The 24,170-nt window shown below is 34.9% G+C and overlaps 1 protein-coding gene across 4 annotated transcripts in view; it reads right to left on the bottom strand.

Annotated features, from left to right (window-relative positions):
* MGAT4C (MGAT4 family member C) overlaps positions 1 to 24,170 on the bottom strand; it is a 607,576-nt gene that overhangs the window by 267,532 nt on the left and 315,874 nt on the right. Inside the window, exon 1 of one of the 4 annotated variants that reach the window (XM_054696169.1) lies at positions 5,792 to 5,821. The exons of the other annotated variants lie outside the window; for them this stretch is intronic. The gene's annotated coding sequence lies outside the window, so the exon portion shown is untranslated. Of the gene's footprint in view, positions 1 to 5,791; positions 5,822 to 24,170 lie in introns of those variants that run through there. 4 annotated transcript variants of the gene reach the window in all.

Below are 24,170 nucleotides of genomic sequence, written 5' to 3'. Positions count from 1 at the left end.
CAATCAGTTAAAAGGATTATATTCTTTGAAGAATTTAATGACAAAAGCAGTTGCCATTTATTGAATATGATTGATCTGTAAGAAAGTACACTGGTTTTATACATGTAACACCCTTCGCAGATGTCTTCCAAGGAACATACTATTTATTCTATTTTCATTAAGGAGGAAATTAGCCCAACTAAGCAAATCCCCATATTCAGATGAGAAACAGGGCATTTTTGACTCCACAGTTTATGCTTCACCATGCATTTACACTACAAGAAGAAAATGGAACACACTTTCAAATTTCATGGAGTTTTCTGTTTATTTCTCTTGACTGTTCAATGTCTTTGATATACAGGGTCTTATATCGATGTATTAAATCCATTTTGAGTTAATTTTTGTTGTGAAATGGTGATCTAGTTTTATTCCTTTGCGTATCCCTGTCAAATTATTCCAACAATTTTTTTGAAGATTCTTTCCTTTCTCCAATGTATATTCTTAAACTTTTTGTCATAGAGTAATTGTCCATATATGTGTAGGCTTATTTTTGGCCTCCCAATTCTATACCATTGCTCTGTATGTATTTGTTCTATTACCATAATGTTTTGATTTCTATAGCTTTGTATCATAGTTAAAGTCTGGGCCTGTGATACCACTGCTCTCCCTCTTTTTATCAGTATTATTTTGGCTATGCAGGATCTTTTATGAGTCCACATGATTTTTAGTAAGTTTTTCTCTATTTCTTTGAAAAAAGACATTGATGAGTTCACAGGAATCACATTGAATTTCTATATTGATTTGGGTAAGAGGACCATTATAAAAATGTTAATTCTTATAATCTACCAGCAGGGAAATTCTTTCCTTTTTTGCGCCTTACTTATTTTATAATGTCTTCAGATTTTCAAAATATAGTTCCTTCATCTCTTCTGTTCATTTTGCTCCTAGATATTTAATTCTTAGTGAAGCAATATAAATGAAATTTGAAAAGGGAATTTCATTCCCTTTTAACTCCTTGTTTGTCTATAGAATGCAATTGATTCTATAAAGAATTCATACAACTCAACAAACACAAAACAGATGATTTAATCAAAAAAATAGGTAGAAGAGTTAAATAGACATTTCTCCAAAGAAAATATAAAGATGGTCAACAGTCACATAAAAAAATGCTCACCACTACTTATCGTCATAGAAATGCAAATCATAATCACAATGAGATATCTTCCATATCACACCTGTGAAGTACTCCATATCAAAAAGTTCAGAAACAAGAGTTTGCAAGTATGTGGGGAAAAAAGGAGCCCTTGTAAATTGTTGGTGGAAATGCAAACTATTACAGCCCTTATAGAATACAGAGTTGAGGGTCTCCCCTGTGGCACCGTGGTTGAGCGCTGGGTTGTGAAGCTGCCCACAGCCTCTGCAGTGCCAGTTCGATCCCCGGCCGCTGGGCAAGGGTCCCACATGGCGCGCAGACCTCTCCTGCCGCCCGCTGCTCCCCTCAGCAGTGTACTTCATCAGTCTGCCTGCTCTGCTCTCCGCTCTGGCGAATTCTCTCACCCTCCCGCACTTTTGACTGTACCCAGTGCTTGTATAAATAAATAAATAAATCTTAAAAAAAAAGAATACAGAGTTGAGGTTTTTTAAAATATTAAAAATATATCTACCATGCAACCTAGCAATTTTAATTCCAAGTTCCCCAAGAATGTAAAAACACTAATTAGAAAGGATATATGTATTCTTCTGTTAATTGCATCACTATTTACAATATCCAAGGCATCAAAATAAAAAAATACAAACAAACCTAAGAGGCCAAGGAGCAATATATCAATCAAGAAGATGTGCTATAAATACACTATGGAAACTAGAGATTAAAAAATATATATAAAAAGAGGATAATGCTAAGTGAAATAAGTCAGAAGGAAAAGATAAATATCATAGGGCATACAGTTTCAATGATAGATGTTTTATAAAGAAACAAAACAAAGGGTCAATCAAAACCTATCTAATAACACACACTAGAAATTTTTCTGTAAAATTAAGGCTACCAAAGAGGTAGGGGGAGGGTGGAGAGAAAAGTGTAGAGGGGGGTCCAATGGACTATCGTGTAGGACTATGGTTATTTTGGTAATAGGTATGATGTAGAGAGATGCATCTGAATTAGTGTGATTTTATACCTCTCAATATATACAGTGTTGTAAACCAATTGTTACCTCAATAAAACAAGAAAATAATGAATTCATTTCAGTTTATGTGGGCCTCTTTCTCACATTAGAATGATTTTCTTGAGGGTAAATCCTGTCTTTTACCATTTACATTATAGCTTTCAAATCTATCCATATATTCTTCCCTTATTACTTTTCCTTTTTGCAAGCAATAATAAATGTTCAGGTTATGCCACAATTAGTGTAATAGTCTAGTTGCTTATCACTCTCCTCTCCTCCAGTTGTCCACCAAAGTGATATTATAAAAAGTGTATAGTGTGACAAAGCTCTCTTGCTGGAAGTCTTTCAATGGCTCTTCATTGTCTATAAGATAAAACCTAATGGCTCATGCATGCCCTGCATGATCCTTAGTGATCAAGCCCTCCTGTCTTGCCAGTCTCATTTCCTGCTACTCTGATTAGGTGACATCCACTCCAGCCTCAGCCAGTGCTTGAAATGCACATGAACTTTATGGGATTAGGTTGTTTGTTGTTTGTCCTGCCTGTACACCATGTCCTCTCTGCTGACACCTGTTTTACCCATGTCTTCAAGAGCATGGCCAATTGTTCCATATTGTTCAAAATTAAATTCAGATGACTCCTCTTTACAGTATCCTTTTCTGTCTTCCAGCTATGGTCTACATATGTATCCTATGCTCTCACTGTCAACTTTGTATTAGGTTTGTATTATCATACTTATCCATCAGTACTTAGGAGAATCAAATATCAAGGTGCTGTGGTAAACCCAGTAAATGAAGGGGAAGAGATAGGCAGATGCTTACATGGCCTGTCTTCACAGAGCAGAGTCCACCTGGGAAGAGTATTAAATTTGTTTACCTCCTTTCCCCAGGCAATAAACTCCTGAAGGAATGGGACCTGCCTTTAATCCTATGTTCTAAATCACTGACACATAACAGACAGTGCTAGATTCTCTTGTCTGTTCATTCTCAGAACCAAGGGAAATAACTTTTATTTTGAGAGATGCAGATTGTAAAACAGAATTGTATAGATAGATTATCTTGTCACCTTTGCAATTACATTATTTCTGTTTTTTTCAAAGTTTTTTCCATGTGATGACCAAAGGCAAAAGATAATTATTTAAATTCAAGCAAGTTAATGACTTGAACTCGTATTCTAAATGGGAAAATAATCATTAGGGAATAAAGGTGGTAATGACTGAAAGATCTCAGTGGATCTCATAAATTAATAGTATAAAAATCAATTACATTATCATACATCCAAGGTGTAATAAAAATTGTCTCTTTTTCTGTTTGAATTGTTAACTACACAACACAAACATATTCACATGATGCTCAATTTAGTTATTGTACTAGCAGAATTGACTAATAAAACATAATACTTTAAATAAATTTTCTCTCAAAAGTCTAAGTCACCAAATAAAATTTTAAGTGATTTGTATGATTATAATTTTATCTGTATAATGTCTGTACTATATATTTTCCATCTTGAAATGAATATACAATATGTACGAAAGCATTAATTATTTCAGTTGAAGAATTTATGGAAATATTTATGCTTAGGTTATTTATTTATATTTCTATCATACATTTATAATTATTTCCATTTGAAAATAAAGCCAGAAGCTACACAGAAAGACCCAGGAAAGAAGCATAGTAAAGTCTATTTAATGAATGTTCAATGCCATTATTTATAAATGTTGTCAATTGGTTATTTTATCTTGAATGTGCAATAAAATGAGAAAATATTAAGTTAATGGATTCAATAACAAGCCCATTATTACTAGAGCTGTAGTGTGACTTCTGCAGCCCTAAAGATTATAGCTGAGCAGCAGAAGGGGAAAAAAGTAGATCATCCATTACATTGAGCAGTTAATGATATTTTATTGCATTATTTATCAAATACTCTAGATATTATTTGTAGCTGCAAGCTTGACCTTAGCTAATCATAATTTGATGAATGTGTATATCATAAAGGCACTATGACAAATGCCCTATTGTTTTATGAAGCAGGAACATGAACTAGTATTATGAAATTCAGCAAGACTGTAGTTTCAAGATATTAATGCTCAGACACTTGTGTGCAAGACAGAATAGATGCTTATAATTCAGACACGGCTGTTGAAATTTCTTTCTCCTTCAGTAATATAAATATTCAAACCATCTATCTTAAATGAATCCTGCAAAGCATTTTTATAAATGCAGCAGGAAGACTGTAATGATACTATATTATTAAAATATTAGAGTTCTCATTCTATCAGCAGATGTGGAAAAAAATCAGAAGCTTTTCACAATGTTATTTATGAGTTCATTTTTAATTAGACTTGAAATATATATTTTGGAGTGAAAAATAAATGTGATAAGGAAACCAATACCTACTGCATAAATTTTAATTTTATCATCCTTCTAGAAAAGGAAATGCCTTATGATTTCCAAGATGAACACAATTACTTCATTTTATATGTATTTTTTAAAGAGTTGGGATGAGAAGTTAGCTCATTAAGACTTCTGTTTTATATGTAAAGTAATATTGGTTGCAATAAAGCAATATTTTAAAGCAAGAATATAATGTTTAAAGCATTTCTTAGATATTAAATCATGAAACTTATTTTACACACGGGGCACCTACATTTGTGAGAGAGAGAATGGAAATTAAATAAGAACTCTCTCCCAATTAAAAGATATTAAGATATTTTCATTCAGCCATATTGTTTATCAGTGATACTCAATAATTAATAAGCCTGGTTTTATTCTTAAAAATAGATCATTTAAATTTTTGAAGTTTCACAACTGTTGTGAACTACTTTAACCTACAACTAACTGTGAAAAAAATTTTCTTATTTTTTAAAAAGTTATTATACTTACATATAAACACAAACACATGAATTTAACAAAGCTTAGATCATTTTTCCACCTGATTGTTACATTTCTAAGTTTTTTTTTTGAAAATCAGTATAAAAACATTTATTTAACCATGATTTTTTAGACTTAATATTTTTTATAGAATTAAAATATTCATATGGGCCTCCCTGGTGGTGTAGGGCTGTCTCACTGCTATCACGAGTATGGCCTGATTTCAATCCCTGGCCAGGGAATTAACACACATATAGTGAGACAGATCTCTCCTGTCATACCCGCTGCTCCTCTGAGCAGTGTACTTCAGTAGATCCACCTGTTCTGCTCCCCACTCTGCTCTCTGGTGAATCCACTCACCCCCAGTACCTCTGGCCTACACCCAGTTCTATTAAAAAATAAACTATTCAGAGGAACTTTGATTTTTCTTTTTTAAAAAATAATATTTATATCAAAGTAACATTGGTTTATAATACTGTACTTGATTCAGGAATATAGGATCCTGTTGCTTCAGGTGTATGTTACCCCCTCACACTGCACACACCATCAAATCACAGATATAGTCTGTAGTATTTTCTAAGCATTGGGATTAAATTATAATCTTCGTCTATATTATCTGATAAAGAAGAATAGATGAGTAAACATGATTTAATCAAATTATTAACTTATTTTTTCAGAGGTATAACAGACTATGTTAGCCACCTATTGAAGACCAATTTTCCCTTTTTATTGATTAAACATACACACACAAAAGAAAATATTCTCTTGGCAACATACCTACATGGGAAGATGCCAGAGATGTCCCAGTAACTGGTTCTCAACAGGTGGCAGTGCTGCTCCTCTTGGAAGTTTAAACAGTGATGCTGGCTGTCATGGTGATCACCCACAGACATTTATTGCTTAGGGATCCTTGGACAGTCCTACATCACAAAGAACTGTTTCATCTAGGATGCCATTGTTGCTACTTGGTAACACTGGCTTCACTAGTCTTGGCAATTTTCTCTATTTTGCCAGGAATGAGTGTGGGGGTGAGCATACTAGTCAGTTCAGACCAAATAAAAGATAAAATGAAGTTTGTTGTAGACTAGTGATTTTCCTCCTGGGAAGAGGGAGTCCTATGCAGACGGTCAGTCTTTAAGTCTATACTCTTTTTCATTGCTGTGAACCAGACAGAATATGGTAGTTGGAACTAAGCAGCCACCTTGGGATAATGAGGTCACTCCCAAGGTGACATATGGCAGAAAAGGACAGAACAATCATTGAATCAACTTAGGGAATGTTTCCTCCAATTTTCTCAATAAACAACACATAGCCATATAGGTTAAGTACTGCCCATCAGGATCTCTGTCATTTGCTCTTGCTCTTTAAGGAATGCTAACTGATACAATAGTATACCTTAGGTAAATTTGGTATATGGAAAAAAAAATTGTGAATATTGTTTAGCTATTTTTTTTTAAAGATTGAGTTATTTATTTATACAAGCACTGGGTACAGTCAGAAGAGCGGAAGGGTGAACCAGAGCCAGAGCGGGGAGCAGAGCAGGCAGAAGGACCGAAGTACACGGCTGAGGGGAGCAGCGGGCAGTAGGAGAGGTCTGCGCAACATGTGGGACCCTCGCCCGGCGACCGGGGAGAAGCCGGGGATTGAACCGGCACTGCAGATGCTATGGGCAGCTTCGCAACCCAGCGCTCAACCACTGCGCCACCGGGGAGGCCCTGTTTAGCTGTTATTAAGCCACATGACAGTTCATGCTTATTTTAAAGAAAAGGTATGTTCCATAGATAAATAGGTCACTGGATATCTTCACGTCTCTTAAATAATGTCCAATATCTTATTGTGTTATTTAATTTTTTGTGGAATACTGAATGTGAAAAGAGAAAACATTTATCATTCTTTGAAGGCTATTTTGGGAAGGCTATTTTGGGAGTATATTCATGTGCCCCCTCCTTACTTTTGTTAACTGTCTCTTGCCAAGAACTTTGCTGCCAAAGGTCTCTCATGTCTAAGAGCATAAAGAGAAAATATAGTTTTTTAATGATAAATAGGGACATTAAATAATCTGTTAAAGTGATGTAAGATAAGAAAAAAAAAAAGCAGAACATAATAAATGGCTTCCAGAAAACAGACACTCCCACTAATCAGATAACAGAAATTTATAATTGGAGTTCTAACCAGTTTCTTTCCCATGTACTGGAAAATGAGGCTAAATTTCAGAGTTGAGAAAAAGATTTCTATACATTATTACATTGTGTTATGCCAAGGTTTTGGCTTATTTTGAAAGTATTTTTATGACTATAATATTGTTCATGGTTTACTTATCTTTCCAATCTATTGAAGCATTCATAAGAAAAATGTTTTAATACCTAAGCCATTGCACAATCAGCATATTTTAAAATCATGTTTTTAAACAAGCACAGGCACAGGAAAATGGAAACTATTCTATGCACCTAAAATTGTGCATCACCCAGCAAGTAAGAGAGAATTGATCTGAATTATTCAGCTTAGCTAACACATTCCAAAGCTACATTCAAGGATAACTCCTCTAGTAAAATGTGTGCTTTGCTGTGCAAAGTCATAGTGATGTGTAGCACTGAGCTCTTGTATTTTAAAAGTGCAGTGGCCTTTTGGAGTTGCAATTCAGTGCACAGTAACTGCAATGCCATAATAAGCCCTTGATTTTCTTTCCCCTGAAATGTACAATATAGTTTTACTACACAGACCCATCTAGTTTTTCTTGTGTCTGTGCTTGTTGGTAGTGATATATTATGTGCATGTGGAGTATGCTAACAATATGTCTCAGAGTCTCACAAAAATAATTTGGTATCATGAGTAGATGGTTAACAAAAATGCTGTAAAATTGTTAAGTAAAAATATAGTCTAATCATAAATAGATATTTTCTAAGCTGAATGTTTTATTTACTTAATGTAATTCCTTCTCAAATTTTCTTAGCCTACATTTATATGTAATTATTATTAGTTTGTTTATGTCTATTTGTTTCTTTTTGCTATTTTTTTCCTACAGACTATTTCCTCCAGAAAATAACTAGTATTCAACAATTGCTGAATTTTGGATTCATGAAAAGCTAATAAAATAACAAGAAGAGAAAATGTAAAAGGAGTAAAAGAGTAAATGTAAAACTTTTTGTTCATCTTGATTGGCCTAAAAACTAGATGCATTTTAGACTCATTTGGGACATATTTTAAAATACTGATACCTTAGTCCCATTTTATTTTTATTTATTTATTTTTCTAAGATTTATTTATTTATTTATTTATTTATTTATTTATTTATTTATTTATTTATTTATTTATTTATACAAGCACTGGGTACAGTCAGAAGCGCGGGAGGGTGAGAGAATTCACCAGAGTCAGAGCAGGATGCAGAACAGGCAGAAGGACTGAAGTACACTGCTGAGGGGAGCAGCGGGCAGCAGGAGAGGTCTGCGCAACATGTGGGACCCTCCTCTGGTGGCCGGGGAGCAGCCGAGGATTGAACCGGCACTGCAGAGGCTGCGGGCAGCTTCGCAACCCAGCGCTCAACCGCTGCGCCACCGGGGTGTCCCTAAGTCCCATTTTAAAACTCTGAATTCATTATTCAAGAGTAGAGCATGTCTATCATTACTTTTAAAAACATTTCAGATGATTTTGCATTTGCTAGATTGCCAAACTGAAAAACCATGGCCAGAAACTTTAGAATTATAATTACTTTTTAATAAATACATGGTTAAAGTCCAAAGAATTTTGTAGCATGAAAGATTTGAATATAATCAAGTACCACATATCTTCAAAACACTTTCTTTAAGCGAAAGGATACTGTTGCACTTGATCACTAGCAGAAAATTATCTCTTTTAGCAATTGTATGAATGCCCACCCCATCATTTGACCGCTCACATTTTACTGGAAATCTTTTATACATGCTTTAAACATTTTTTCATTAAAAAAAAAAGAAGGAAAGCAAAGGTGCGTGTTTCCAACAAGAAGTGAGGTATAAAGCAGAAAAGCAGTAGGTAGACAGAAATAAAAGTACAAAGGAACACTACATCTTTTATTTTTACATAATTAATTTTCCCTTTAGAGTAAATGAAATTAGAATTGAATTGACTCCATTCCTGAAAATGATTAAAGTACATCTGTAGTGATTTATACCATCCTGAAGCATTATAATAAAAATAGCCCTATGGTACTGCAGTCTGTGGTTTCCAGCAATATCTTTGCCTACTATTTGTGTCATTTATGACTAGTCTTCCCTCTACTTTTCTTCTTGTAATATAAATGCATATGCTCCCTAGAGTGTATTCATCAATACTTTGTTTCCATTATTAGACAAAATTAGAGAAAAAGATTTTATTTAAATAAAAGCAGTAGCTTTTCTCTTTGTTTATAATATATTCAACTTGCAAACACTTTTAAAAATAAAACTTTCATTTCATTCCTATTTTATTATATTTCCTAATAAATCTGTTAACTGCAAGAAAATGTTACTTACAAAGAACAAATTATGCTTTTATTTAATACTGTGTTTTAAAATACATTCTAGAATTTTATGGCTTTATCAAAATATTCTGAATATTAATGTTTTTGGTATTATGTACTAAATTAAAGAGAAGCCATTTAATATCATATAGGCTCTTAGACTAAAACTAAAGCGTGCCAAGAGGAAATGATTGTACTACATTCAACCATTCTTATTTGTTCCTAAAATTTTATGAGATTATTGGGTATGCAGAGTTCAGTATTTATGAAAAAGAAAAGAAAGTTTGGATGATGTTTTATTTGCTTAAAAATGCATACTCCATTGTGGTTCAGTAAGATTAATGTCATTTTAAAGTGGAGGTTACCAGAGTTGGATATTGCTTTTTTTTTTTAAAGTTTAATCAGTTTGCTGTTTGGTTCAACAATCCCCTCAGGTACATTTTGATTCAGTGTCATAAAACTGTTTATCCCCATATGAATTTGTGAATAAATCACACCCCTCACTACTCTGTAAGGTCCATTTAGTACACACTTGGTAGAAAGACAATGTTTTTTCAAGAAGATGAAGACATATTGTAGCCTTATGTCTGCCATAAGGTTTAAACCCAACAAAAAATTTATAGCTGCTTTTTTTTTTCTTTTTTGGAAGCACAGTGTAGTCAAGCATTAAATATATAGTTAACAGATACCCAATAGTCACAAGAGAGTTGACAACTTAAATTACAGAGTTATAATGAAGATAAATAGCAATCTAAACATGGGCATATATTGCACCCTGTAATACAATTGATTCTAATGTGTTGTCAGGCAACCTTCCAGGACAGATTAAAAATACTTCCTGTAATTTGATGCTAACAGGGGGTGCACGCGCATGCACACACACACACACACACACACACACACACACACACTACTCCTGCAGGAATGACCAAAGCTCTTATATTTAACAAAAAATAGTGTAACCATAAAATATTTCAATGCACACATGGGAGACATCAAGATGAAATGTCGACTTAATGATTGTGAATTTTCGATAGAAGTATGATAGATCATATTAAATTTAAGAAATGAAACCATTTATTTTCTAGTATGATTTAAATTTTCTTAGGGAATGCATATCAATATTTGAAATTTTTGTGAAGCCAAATTTAACTGGAACAAAGTAAAATACCATTGTTTCTTGTCAATCATATGATTAGAATAAATAATATAGTAATATACATTATAGTATACATACTCATATTGTCCTATATATTGGCAATCTTCAAAATTTTTTTCTTATTTTATTTTATATATTTTCATTTGTTTTTTGCTTTTCTAGTTAGTCTATATAGGTAGATTCTGTCTCTGAAATTCACAATGTAGCTTATTGAAGAATTTTAACCAATTTTGGTTGGCAGAGATATAATAAAAATAGATTTTATAATATTTATCACTCAAATCAAGCTTGTTTTTCTTTGCTGTTGTCCTCTAAATAGTACTTAGCTTTTCATATTTAAGTTTCAGAAACTTCTTCTAGAATGGTTCATATTTCTCTAACTTCCATCATTCCGTGACTTTTTTTTTACCAAGATCAGAAAAAATTTCAGACATTCCATTGTGATGTATTGTCCTTTGATGTCCAAAGGTGTGTTTGTTGATGGAACTGTAGCAATGTTAATAGGAAAGTCTGACTGAGCTTATGGAATGGCACACTAAACATCTAAAAAAGAAAGTGATTCTTTAGAGAGCAAGGATTCTACTTCATTACACATTCTCTAATGAACTCTAAATGCCAGCAAGCCCATTTGATGATGTTACTTTTCTGGAAATTAGTCAATGTCAATGTTAATGAAAAGTAGCTATAAAGTTATTGGGGCAAACAAATTATATCTAAAAAATGTCATTTTTTCCTGGAATTATGCTGTGTACTAGAAATAATATTTGCAAATATAATAAGAATAATAACATACCTGACTTACCTCTCTTAACATAATAAATAATTCAGACAGAGAAAGACAAAAATCATATGATCTCACATATGTATTGAATCTAAAAAAATACTGAACTCGCAAATACAGAGAAGAAATCAGAGGTGGCAGAGGGCTATAAAATGAATGAAGGTAATCAAAAGTGACAAATTTCCAATTATCAGATGATTAAGTCCTGAGGATATAATATACAGTATCCTGACTATATTTAATAATATTGTGCTGCCTATTTGAAAGTTAAATATCAAATCATTATGTTGTATACCAGAAACTAATATAATGTTTTATGTCCATTACATAGCAATCAAAAAAAGTGAAAGCAAAATTCTAGGTAAAATTGAAAATTAAAAGAAAGTTATTGCTAATCATGTAGCCCTCTCTGAAGCATTTAATAAAGTTAGAAAAGACAAGAACCACTAAATAAAAAGTCATAAGAGGCAAAGAAGAGCATTCAGAGGAAAATTAACCACATAAAATGTTGGACCTAAAGATATAATTACTAATAATCTGTACATAAAACTTTGGAACTCAGTAGAGTATACATAGCTAGCAACACAAGTATGCAAATAACAAATTTTGGAATTAACTTCTATATTAGGTGATGAGGGATAAGATCTACCGCTCAAGAGATATGAATGGTAAATTAAGATGATGTGGATATTCTCTTTTGACAGTTTTATTTAGTAAAATAGAAAGAGAAGGGACTGCTGAAATTTAGGGAAAAGGGAAAGTGTGGGATATTTGTGCAGAGTGGAGGTGTTATATAATAAAAGATTCATGACTACAAATTTTCAAGGTAAAAACACAATAGTATCATAATGCCATATTGAGAAACCCACCTGAATTAGTGCTCATGAATTGATCTTGAAATCAGTCAGCAAGGGTGTATGGCTTTCCTCTGCCATCTTGTTTCCCAAATACAGATAAGCATGATGGTTAAATTTGACCTGGTTGGAATTTTGCCAAGTGAGTTTGATGATGGGAAAACGAGAAGAGGATCAGAAAAAGAGGGAAAGAGAAAAAGGTTAGAAGAGAGAAAAGAGAAACTGATTTAATTAGAAAGTGTTTTGTTAACCTGAATTGTCTGTGAATAACATATAGTTAATAATAAGTTTTGGTTGTGTGAACAAGAAAGCATTTTAGGGAAGATTTTTTTTTTTTAAGAAAATGTTCAAGCAAACTCTGTTTTCTTTTTCTTCAATTTCATTTACAAGTAGGTAAGAAACAATTGGAATAATGTATTGAGAAGAAAGATAGAAAACAATAAAGTGAATAATTTGATGGTTTGTATGCATCCAAGATAATTTTAAGAATCAAGACCTTGAACAACTAGATTATTGTGAGAAATAAATACAAAGATTCTAAGAATGGATTTTAATTAGTGTTAAACAAAATCTCAGACTAGGAAATCATATGCATCAATCAATAGACTGTAGAGAAAAATAGATTTCTGCTTTTTTGATTATTCACCTCACGAATACAGTGTTTACAATATTATACTCGTTCAGCAAAATGTAGCAGGTTAATCCTATTCTCATAAGAATAATTTCAGACCCAAGAGTCTCCTTTATAAAATGCTGGGTACATATTAGCAACTTTTTATTGATTTAGACAACATACAATTTGTCAAAAAACCCAAAAAAAACAAAACTACATCATTTAAAGCTGCAACAAGATTTCCTAAACCATAGATGCTTTAAAACCATCATTAGTTATTTTTTGAGCTGAAATAAATGTAGCTCATGTTGAAGATCTATAATCCTAATCATTGTTTCTTTTCTGGTTTTTCAAACTATATACCTTAATGGCTGACTGCTCAGTAGGAGATTAGATGTCCTGCTACAAGTGTACTTGTTACAGGGCTATTTCACTTTGAACCAGATGGGGAAGAACTGTTTATTAATTCAAGCCACTTTTCCCAAACTGACATTTCCCTAATTTCTACAGTAGAAGTAGTAGCTCTTCAAAGCTACATTCTATGTTATAAATGATTTTTCATTTTGTAGGTCAAATGCACCATCTCCCCTCAAAGAAATTTAACTCATAATGTGCCTAAACCCTATTTGCACTGCATTACAGAAAAATTAGTATCGATGGTTGATGGCAAGATACATTTTTCAATTGGTGATGCTAGACAAATCTCTCCTTTCTTTAATTTCCACCTCCACTCCAACTGTATAACATACAGATAAACCATGGGGAAATTATGGGAAGATAAAGGAATGGATGAGAAGCAAGGTGACACCTGGACCCCAAGGATTTGCTTATTCTTCATGTCTAGCAAAAGAGAATTCCATTGCTACATTAGCACACCTGAATTACAGAAGAGGCTTCAATTACTTCCAGATGCTCTAACTGGGGCAAAGTTGGAATAGCTTCTTGAATGACATGGATCTCAGACTCATTTTCCTTCACTATTATCCTTTCTTCATTTATTAATACCTATGATATAATAGGTGTTATACTAATTACTATACAATCAAAGATGACTATGGTATTGTGGCCATGAGGGGAGAAGATGAGGATGGAGACAGGTGATGATCAGGTAAAGGACACAGGAATATGTAGGCATATAGAGTATTAATGTTGGAATTATAGTATATGAATTTGTAAAGGATGGTCTATAATATTAAGGATCTTGATGACAATCTAAGTTTTGATTTTGCCCTCTAATTTACAATGGAGAGAGCATGGGTAATTGAAGATTTTTAAAGCCAGTGAATGACATCCTATTCAGATATTTCAGTTTTAGAAAAATCATTCTTAAAATATCCAGGAAAGGATTTATGGAACACAAGACTTTGAGATAGGGAGCCTATATTACAATAGTTAAAACTGAAAGGATGGAAGGAGAGAGATGGAGATAGGAAGGGACAGAAGAAGGGAGGAATGAAGATTGAATTAAATTATTTATTTCTTTCTTTATTTATTTCTTTATTTATTTATTAAAAGATTTATTTATTTATCCAGACATACAAGAACCGGGGTACAGGCCAGATTCGCGGGAGGGTAAGAGGATTCACCAGAGACAGAGCGGGGAACAGAACAGGCAGACTGACGAAACACACTGCTGAGGGGAGCAGCAGGCATGACAGGAGAGGTCTGCATGCCATGTGGGATCCTTGCAGGCCAGCTGGGATAGAACCAGACCTGCAGAGGCTGCAGACAGCTTCACCATGCTGCGCTCAATCACCTGTGCCACCAGGAGAGGCCCAAGACCGAATTAAATTTTAATGATAGATAAGAGAAGACAGAGATAGCATATAGAGAAGAGATGAATTTAAAAGATACTTGGAAATATAAGCACTATGTTATAAGGACTAATTATAATAAAATAATTTGATTTTAAAAAGATAGCTTAGGGTTGGAGAAAACTCTGAGAGTGGATATGGCTACTTAAGCAAAGTAGATAGATGGAATAAGAGGACTATAGATTATAACTCTAACATACACTAACATTTAAAAAGAATTCAGAGGAGCTTACATATTCTTGTAAAGAACATCCAGAGGGGCAAAAGGAAGAGCAAAAATAGAATGTAGGGTCAGCCTCAGCTGATCCTCTGTATAGAAGAAATGATCACAGCCAGAATTGCACATTTCTGAGCAAAATAAATATTATTGATGATTTAAACCACAAACTCAAAGAATGAAGGTGTTAGAGTGTCACAGTTCCAAAATCCTATTCAAGTGTCTACTGAAATGTAACAAATGACAATCATTAATGATTTTTGTTACAGCCGTTTCAATGCAGTACTGAAGGAAAAAACCCATTTCCTTATATAGGATTTAAGGGTCACTGTTAGAATACTAGCACTTGGAAGAGAATGAGGTGGGATGTCATTTAGAAGGGAAAATAGGCTTATAAAAAGGATATTTTTACTTTTTTTGTATTGAAGTATATGTATACAAATTTGTATGTTAAGAGTGAAAAATTATGACAGATTGAAAATAAACTAAGTGGAGAAATATTAACAGAATCAAAATTATTAATAAGTGTAGACAGTATGAAAAAAACAGCTGAACATATATCTTATTTAGAAGCAACATATCTTCTGCTGAAGTAGAAATATAGAACATTTCAAGATAACTAAGTGTGGAGTGGAAAAATTTACCCATTGCAAGTAAATTTTTCTTTGTGAATTAGGGATTGATTACATTATTAATGTGATTTATGTTGAAGAGGTAGAGGGCTTAGAGAAAATGCCAAGTTTTTATTTTTTTATTTTTTACTATTTTTTATTTATACAAGAACCAGGGTACAGTCAGAAGCGCAGGAGGGTGAGAGAATTCACCAGAGCCAGAGCAGGGAACAGAACAGGCAGACTGACTGAAATACACTGCTGAGGGGAGCAGCGGGCATGGCAGGAGAGGTCTGCGCGCCATGTGGGACCCTTGCCGCTGGCCAGGGATCGAACTGGCGCTGCAGAGGCTGCGGGTAGCTTCGCAGCCCAGCACTCAACCACTGCACCACCAGGGGAGGCCCAATGCCAAGTTTTTAAATGATTGTTGTAAAGACCAGAATAGGGCTACTATGACATTAAGAAATATTCAAAATGACACTGACTATGCCGTTTGGACTGACACTATACTGGCTAGTGGCAGCAGGGTTTTCAACTCCAAGATTGTCTTCAGTACACATATATGCAGAAGAAGAAAAAGCATTTTGCCAAGTTTGGAAGCAGGAAGATTTTTAGGTTGGATTTTATAGAATGATAAATATAAAAATTGTGAGCATTTCAATGTGGTGCTTGATGGAGAGACAAGAAATTGCACCCAGGAGGAGACTGTAAAAGACTAGGAAAAGGAAGGAACAAACAACACACTCCATGTTATGGGTTGAATTGTGATTTCCCCCAAAATACGTTGAAATCCTATCCTCTGCTATCTGTGAATCTAACTTACTTGGGGATAGGGTTTTGAATGTGCAATCAAGTTAAGGTCATTCTGTAACCCTCACACAATATAACTGGCATATTGAAGGGAAAATATCAACACAGATATAAACATGTACACTGGGAAGATCAGGTTAAGATAAAGACACACAGGCAAAATATGAAAACATGGCCGTGTGACAATGGAGCCAGGGATGAGTGCAATGCATCTATAAACCAAGGAGTGCCAAGAATTGCCTGCAAACATCTGAAGCTGGGAGACACAGTAGACAATCTCTCCTACAGACTAAAGAGGAAAACAGGACATCCACGACATCTTGATTTCATATTTTCTAGTTCTCTCATCTATTATCTTGTTTTAAGCTACCTAATGTACGGGGTTTTGTTAGAGCTGACTTAGGAAACTAATATATACAATAACAATTATTATCAAAAAATCTATATTGCCAATTACTTTTTAGAAATAGAGAAAATTAGTTACATGTCCATACATGATTTTCATACTATGTTTTGTTATAATTGGTTGGTTTATGACATATATGACAAGAATATGAGTAAGTGAATTGGAAAACCCTTTACACAGCATTAAAAAACTTTTAATGTTTTCTATTAAATAATTCAATGACCGTTGTGTTCTTCAGTGATGAACTTTAATTTTCAATGCTCTTTAAAACTAAAGGATACATTATTAAAATAAAATATGAATGCTGGCTTATATTCAAATTTTGTAAAATCTATTGATGGAAATAATTTATTTGCATTTTCTATCCCTCACAGGCAGTGCATAGTCACTTCATTGAAATAAATGAGTGAGTGACTATGACTATATCAAATTAATGTTCACAGAATACTGCAAAGAACCAAACTCATCACAAACTGATTATTAATGGAAATGCTAGAAAGAAAATAACAAACTTAGAAAAGCAGTAAACCATCAGGTAAGATAAAGGGGAAAAGAGTATTAAAAATATTGCAAATACAACTGGAGAAAGAAGAAAACTGAAGAAAGTTGATTGGATTTTGCCAAGAACCATTTGAGTCTAAAATAATGCCAGTAGAAGGTTGAGATCAAATACTGTGCTGAAATGACTTCTGAGAAAAATTCTAATTTTTTTCTCATCCAGAACAATTTTCAGACCTTCCTCTAGTTTGGGGAGTTATCATGGTTATTGCAAAAGGTTTATATTAGAAAACAGTAAAACAAATATTTTCAATATATTTCACCAACTATGCTGTGTGTTTCAATCAAATGTATTCACAGGAATACTGAAGGAAACAATATAACATTATTTCTCCCTCCATACCTCATAACTTTTTAATGTTATGATTATTGTCTAATAATGGGAATGGATGCAGAATTTAATTAAATTGTGGGGATTTCTTATACCTAAATAAGAGGATTTCTTAAACCTTATACATTTGTTAAAAATTTCCTGCTGAATTTCCTTTTTTTGCAAACTCTAATTCCCAAGGATTGGACCAAGTTATATTAAAAAGGGACAAGAGAAACTTGTTTTCCTGTCAGTTTGTGGTAGAACAGGAATTTAGCACAGTGGCTACAGACGTACTTCCCTTGATTTCTGAAAAACAGTTGTGCACATTGCAGAACAATGTCACTCAAACCCTATTAGTTAATCTCACACTAGGTGCCACTAGTGTGAGAACTTCTAGTTTATTTAACTAACAGGAGGTTAGGGATCAGGTGCTTTTGATAAACAAAACTTGCCAACTCTCACTATCCCAATTTGTAAATTCCTGTTCCTTTTTTTAAAGAAAACTAGCCAAAATCCATTCTCTCATCTTTAAATTACTGCCCCTTTTGTTAAGCAAAAGTTGTCAAAACCCATTCAGGATCCCATGTGTGAGTCCTGTCCCTTCAGACTAAGCAAGAATATTTCCTAGTAGCCTTAAGCGCCAAGAACTGATTCAACTCTGTATCTGCCCCAAGTGACCCTTGAGCGTGTCCTCTCCCCTAAAGTAAAGCTTCATTTCTAATCCACCTAAATTGACTCCTGAATAAATTATTTCCTTTGTAGAAATCAAGCACCTCAGGATTCCTCTGCATGCCTGGGCCTCTTTGTGATCTATGTATATCACAAAACATAGGATTTGCATATGTGTGTACATATGTGTGTATATGTATACACACATACAAATATACACATACACAGAACATGCATATGTACATATCCTAAAATTGTATTATTTGTTATATGTTACATATATATATTCATATTTACATCAACACTCTTAAGTTCCTTTTTCCAGGTTTCTAGATCAAGGAATGAAGAAAAACTCATTCTAAATGCTGAAAGGGGGGCTTCCCCGGTGGCACAGCGGTTGAGCGCTGGGCTGTGAAGCTGCCCGCAGCATCTGCAGTGCCGGTTCGATCCCCAGCCACCGGGTGAGGGTCCCACATGGCACACAGACCTCTCCTGCCACCCACTGCTCCCCTCAGCAGTGTATTTCCTCTGTCTGCCTGTTCTGTTCCCCACTCTGGCTCTGGTGAATCCTCTCACCCTCCCGTGCTTCTGACTGTATCCAGTGCTTGTATAAATAGATAGATAGATAGATAGATAGATAGATAGATAGATAGATAGATAGATAGATAGATAGATAGATAAATGCTGAAAGGAAAGGAGAAGAAAAGGTGCCATTTAGTCTTAGGCCAATGTCCTAAAGCCAAATCAAAATAAGCAGGGCCACGGATAGTAATGATTTGGTACTTATATGGCAAATCCATTTTGTCTTCCTGAACTTATCTTGTATAATAAAAGGGAAATGAACCCTTGATGTTCATGCAATCAGTGCGATTGTGATAGTGTGAGGGATGCTATTGTGGTTTGAGGAGGAGGTTAGTTTTTACTCTACTTATTCAAGCAGTTGTGATATATAATGCAAGCCATGGCTACTGGCTTTTTCCTTTTGTAATGCAAATGCCTGGCTGAAGCCTTCATTACCCAGGCTTCCACTTCAAAAAGGATATGCCTCAAGGGGCCTCCCAAGTGGCGCAGTGGGTAGAGTGCAGTGCTGTGAATCTGTCTGCAGCCTCTGCAGCGCGGGTTCGATTCCCTGCCAGCCAGGGAGATTCCCACATGGCGCGGCAGACCTCTCCTGTCATGCCCGCTGCTCCCTCAGTAGTGTATTTTGGTTGTCTCTCTGTCCTGCTCCCCGCTCTGTGTCTGGTGAATCCTCTCACTCTCCCATACCTCTGGCCTGTACCCCAGCTCTTGTATAAAAATAAATAAATCTTAAAAAAAAATGATATGCCTCAACACAGTCTAGAAAGAGAAAAACAGTGGTACCTCCAAATAGGTAAATAATCATGACATACATGCCTTAGGCCACTCCTTCTCCTCTCCCCCTCCATGAGGTTCCTTTGTTTTACAGATCCTTGTTCACTTGGTAACTAGTCTTTTTGGGTCACAGTTTTCTTTTGTTTGTTTGTTCTCTTCCTTCTCTTGGTTTGAGTTCCCATTTTTAAGTTTTAAATTCCTCAACACAGAGTGAGTCCTAAAAACCATAGACAAACACTCACCCCATTCAAATCAGAATTCCATGACCTTGCTGCTCATTCTACCCTGACCTGGCTATGTGTTTCTTGGGGTGCCTTTTACACACCAGGATCACTTCCTAATAAAACTGGTTTCTTTAAAGTTTCCTCATGGATTATGCAGAAGGATTACATGCAATCATAATAAATACAAGGTTGGTTCAGTCAAAATGTTGGGCAGAATGAGGGGCACCTCAGGACCCCTGAAAACTGCCTGTTCTAAATGGATTCTATCATTCACTGCACAAAGACAAACATGCTTTTCGTAAGACCTTCAATTAAAAAGAGCTTTAATACAATTAGTGTGCAATAGAGAGAACAGAGGAGAAAGAATATAGTTAAAATGTTTTCCCATGAAACACCCAGTTACCCATTGTGGGCAAATGCCCAGCCAAACAAGGTTGGCTCAAAGCAGGGCCACTGAGGCTGGAAAGCCTGCCACAAGTCTACGGCACCTTCTGGTGGGGACCCATAAGAAAGGAGCAGAAGGGGCCAGGCGAGTCTGGAAGGAATGGAGCAAATCAAAATACAAGCCAAGATAAAGGCTGCCATTGTCAGCTTCCCTTAGGTCTCTCATTCATGTCTCTTTCAAGTGTCTCCTTCTATGTACCCCAAGTTCCTGGTACAAGTCCAAGACAGAGAGGCAAGTGCAGCTTCTTCACATGTGTCTCTGCTCTACTTTGTGTCCCCCAAATCTTTTCTCTAGTCTCTTCTTCAAGTCTCCTAGTCTTCTTCCTTCTTCCTTAGTCCTGCTCCTCCCTGACCAGTTGCACACTTCCTTGGTTGGGGCAGGGAACCTGGAATCTCCCCATCCTATGGGGATTATACTGCTATAATTAGGGAAATGTTTAGTGAGGCAGAGCCTCTCTAATGGAATAGAATGATGATGGAAAAGGGAGTATTTGTGCTTATGACCTTCCATGATCACAACAAATCCACACCTCCACATGGACAACATACTTGGAGATATAAACTTGAATAGTCTGAATAGCCTTTCAGAAAGATAATATTCCAAAACATTATATTTCACAATTTTCCAAGAAACCTTATATTTTTAAAAAGACCTTACATTCAAGACCATATCTAAAACGGAAGAAGAAAAATACACATTTCTATACAATGTCTGTAAGTATATCTGGCAATTCAAGGATATACAAAATACATAAATCTGAACGCTGAGCAGAATTCATGAGTTTTATTCTGTAAGTCATTCACTAGAAACCCAAAAATAATTAATTTTGGGACAAGACTAATACATGAATAAAAACTAAGGTTTAGAATTAGGATTTCTTTCAAAGAAGAGATAAAATGATAGAAAATGGCAGAATGAAGGAAATCAAAGAACCACAACTTCTAATAAATGGAAATGGAATTTATATTAAAAATTCACCACCCAGTCTTCTACCCAAAACTTCCTTTCTACAATTCTTATTTCTCTTTTCTCCCACTCTCATGCTAGCTTAAACACAGTTAACTGAAGTACAAAATTCTATCAGCAGATATATAGCTAATGTTCAAAACCTTGGAACTGTGAGAAGACTTAACTGTTAAAAATAGAATTTAAAAGAAACCAATTTCTTTTCAAAACTTACAGATGAGTTAAAAGGACATCAATATCTCTGAAAGAATCATGCATTTGGAAAAATATAATTTTTCAACCCTTGACAATCTTAAAAATTGCTATAGCATGTAAAAACACAAACATACCGAATAGCTCAGGTTATAAAGGTGCAATGGAGCCTAAATCAACAGACCAACAAGCAACTTCTGTGTCAAAAAGATAGTATTTTAAAATCAATTTTTATGCCCAAGACCACTCCCATTTTGAAATGAAATACAAAATCTGTATTTTCTCTTTATAAAATGATATGGGTCAATATTATGGCTAATACCACAAAGCTCAACAAGGACACTGCAAAATAATTTAAAATTATATATACAGACTATTATGTTCCATTTTAATACATTAGACAAAAAGTGCTTTGGCTTTTTATAGGTGTTTTTTTTTTTTTTTTTTTTGAAAAAGTAAAACGCATCTTGCTTACAATGACAAACCAGCTTTTCTGCTGTGGATCCCTCCAGCAAAGGTTTAATACATCTGATTTGTCAAAGTCAACACTGCTGCTAATCTTTCCCACCAGTGTCAAATGCTGGGAACTAACACCTATTCATTTTGTTGTGCAGTGTAAGGAAGGGGAAGAACAATGGGCAGAAAAGTAATCTGCACAAACATCAGAATAAAAAGGTTTCCTTGGGCAAAAACTACAAAGAAATAAGCAAGAAGAATTAAAAATTGTTTTTCTGTAACTTTTTTATTGTAAACATAAATTGACAACACTATCCAATTTAGGTGAATAGGTTCATATCTCTTTCCATGTATGATACCTGACCAAATCCACTTTCAAATCACCCATAATCTTCCACCTAAGTGTCTTTGTGCCCCCTCCCTCATTTGTTTTATGAGAATTATTTTGTGCCTCTCGTTTTGCCTCTACTAAGTTTTCTCGATTGTTAATCCCAAACTTTACTATATTACTTATTGAAGCTTTTAAGGCAAGAAAGGTATTTTCTACAAGTATCAAAATGCCATGTATTTCACTATATTATATAGTCAGGTTGGAGTAAATAAAATAATATTAAATATGAAAAGCTTTAAAGCCTTAAAGCAATACCGTTAATACTGCCATTTAACCTGAATTAATAGTATTTTAGCCAGAGATCTGATAATGTATTGGTATTTAGATGAGCATCACATAGGTGGTCTCCTATCTAACAGTGTGATATCCATACAAAGGGGAGGTTCCAGGTTCCCTGCCCTACCCAAGGAAGGGTCGAGCTGGGCAGAAAAAAATGATTGGGAGAAGGAAGAGTAAAGTTGAATAGGGAGGAGAAGCTAGAAAATAGTGGGAGAAAGACTGGGGAGGACATTAAGATAAAAGGCTGAAGGAGGAACACAGAGCAGAGAGACATTTGAAGAAGAAACCATACTTTCTTCTTGGCTTTGGGCTTGTACCAGAAGAAGGGGTTACAGAAGGAGAAACTTGAAAGAGACAGGGATACCGGGTGAGAGAACTTGGGGTGGCTGACCATGGCAGACTTTATCTTGTATTTTGATTTTGCTCTTTTCCTTCCTTGTCTGGCCCCTTCTGCTCTTTGGTTCCCCACCAGAAGGTGCCTTAGACTCCTGGCAAGCTTCCAGGCTCAGTTGACCCACTTTGAATGAACCATGTTTGGCTGGGCATTTACTCATGAGGGAATGGGTAACATTGGGTGTTTCTTGGGGAAACTATTTTAATTATAGTCTTTCCTTTCTCTTTCTCTCCACTACACATATAATTGTAGTAAAGCTCTCTTTTTATCAAAGGTCTTACTAAGAGTATGTTTGTCTTTATGCAGTGGATGGCAGAATCCATTTAGAGAAGGCAGGTTTGGTGGTCCTGGGATACCCCTCATTCTGCTTGCTCACACTTCCAATATGAGAATATAATTTTTTAAACAAAAGGTCCTCATTAGACATTTATAGACATAGTCAAATAGTCTCATATTAGATACACTCTGACCACACCCATCTCCAAAGGTGGTCAAAAAATAGAATATCATTGATTTAATGCCCTGAAATGTGGACATCTGTATGATGAACATTGCCACCTTGTTGACCTTCAGATTGGATTTAAGGAGAAACAGGAAAGGTGAGGAGGGAGGGTAAGATGGTGGCAGAGTGAAGACAAAGGACTCACAACATCCACTCACTCATAGCTAGATTGCAGGGGAGCAAAGCCAATAACTCCTGAAGGAAAAAATAGTCAATTGCAGCACATACTGGGAATAATATCCAGACCCATCATGTATGTGCAGTTCCTTGTATATCAATTATATGTAATAAAACTTTATTAAAAATAGGGATATATAATGGGATGGAAAAAATGGTCTAAGAAGTCTGAGAAGCATACTTAGGTATGATTTCTCTTTATAGTTAAGAGCTGGAGGAATATATCTCCACAGCACCAAAAGAAGTATATATTAGCTGCAGAAGCTGTCTTTTCTTCCTTTCTAACTTCCCACCTTCTCTCTCTCTCTCTCTCTCTCTCTCTCTCTCTCTCTCTCTCTCTCTGTCTCTTTCTCTCTCTCTCTCCCCCTCTCTCTCAGGAACCTTCGTTCCTTCCTTTTCAAACTTGCTAATTCCTCGCTCTCTCCCTGATCTCTCTATATATTACATATGTATGTGCATAAGTAAATAATTGGTACATTTCAATTTGTTATTTATTTTAAAT

Source organism: Talpa occidentalis, unplaced genomic scaffold (assembly GCF_014898055.3).
Source record: "Talpa occidentalis isolate TD23 unplaced genomic scaffold, MPIMG_talOcc4v2.1 talOcc4.16, whole genome shotgun sequence".
NCBI lineage: Eukaryota > Metazoa > Chordata > Mammalia > Eulipotyphla > Talpidae > Talpa > Talpa occidentalis.
This window is presented reverse-complemented; position numbering and strand designations above follow the sequence as displayed.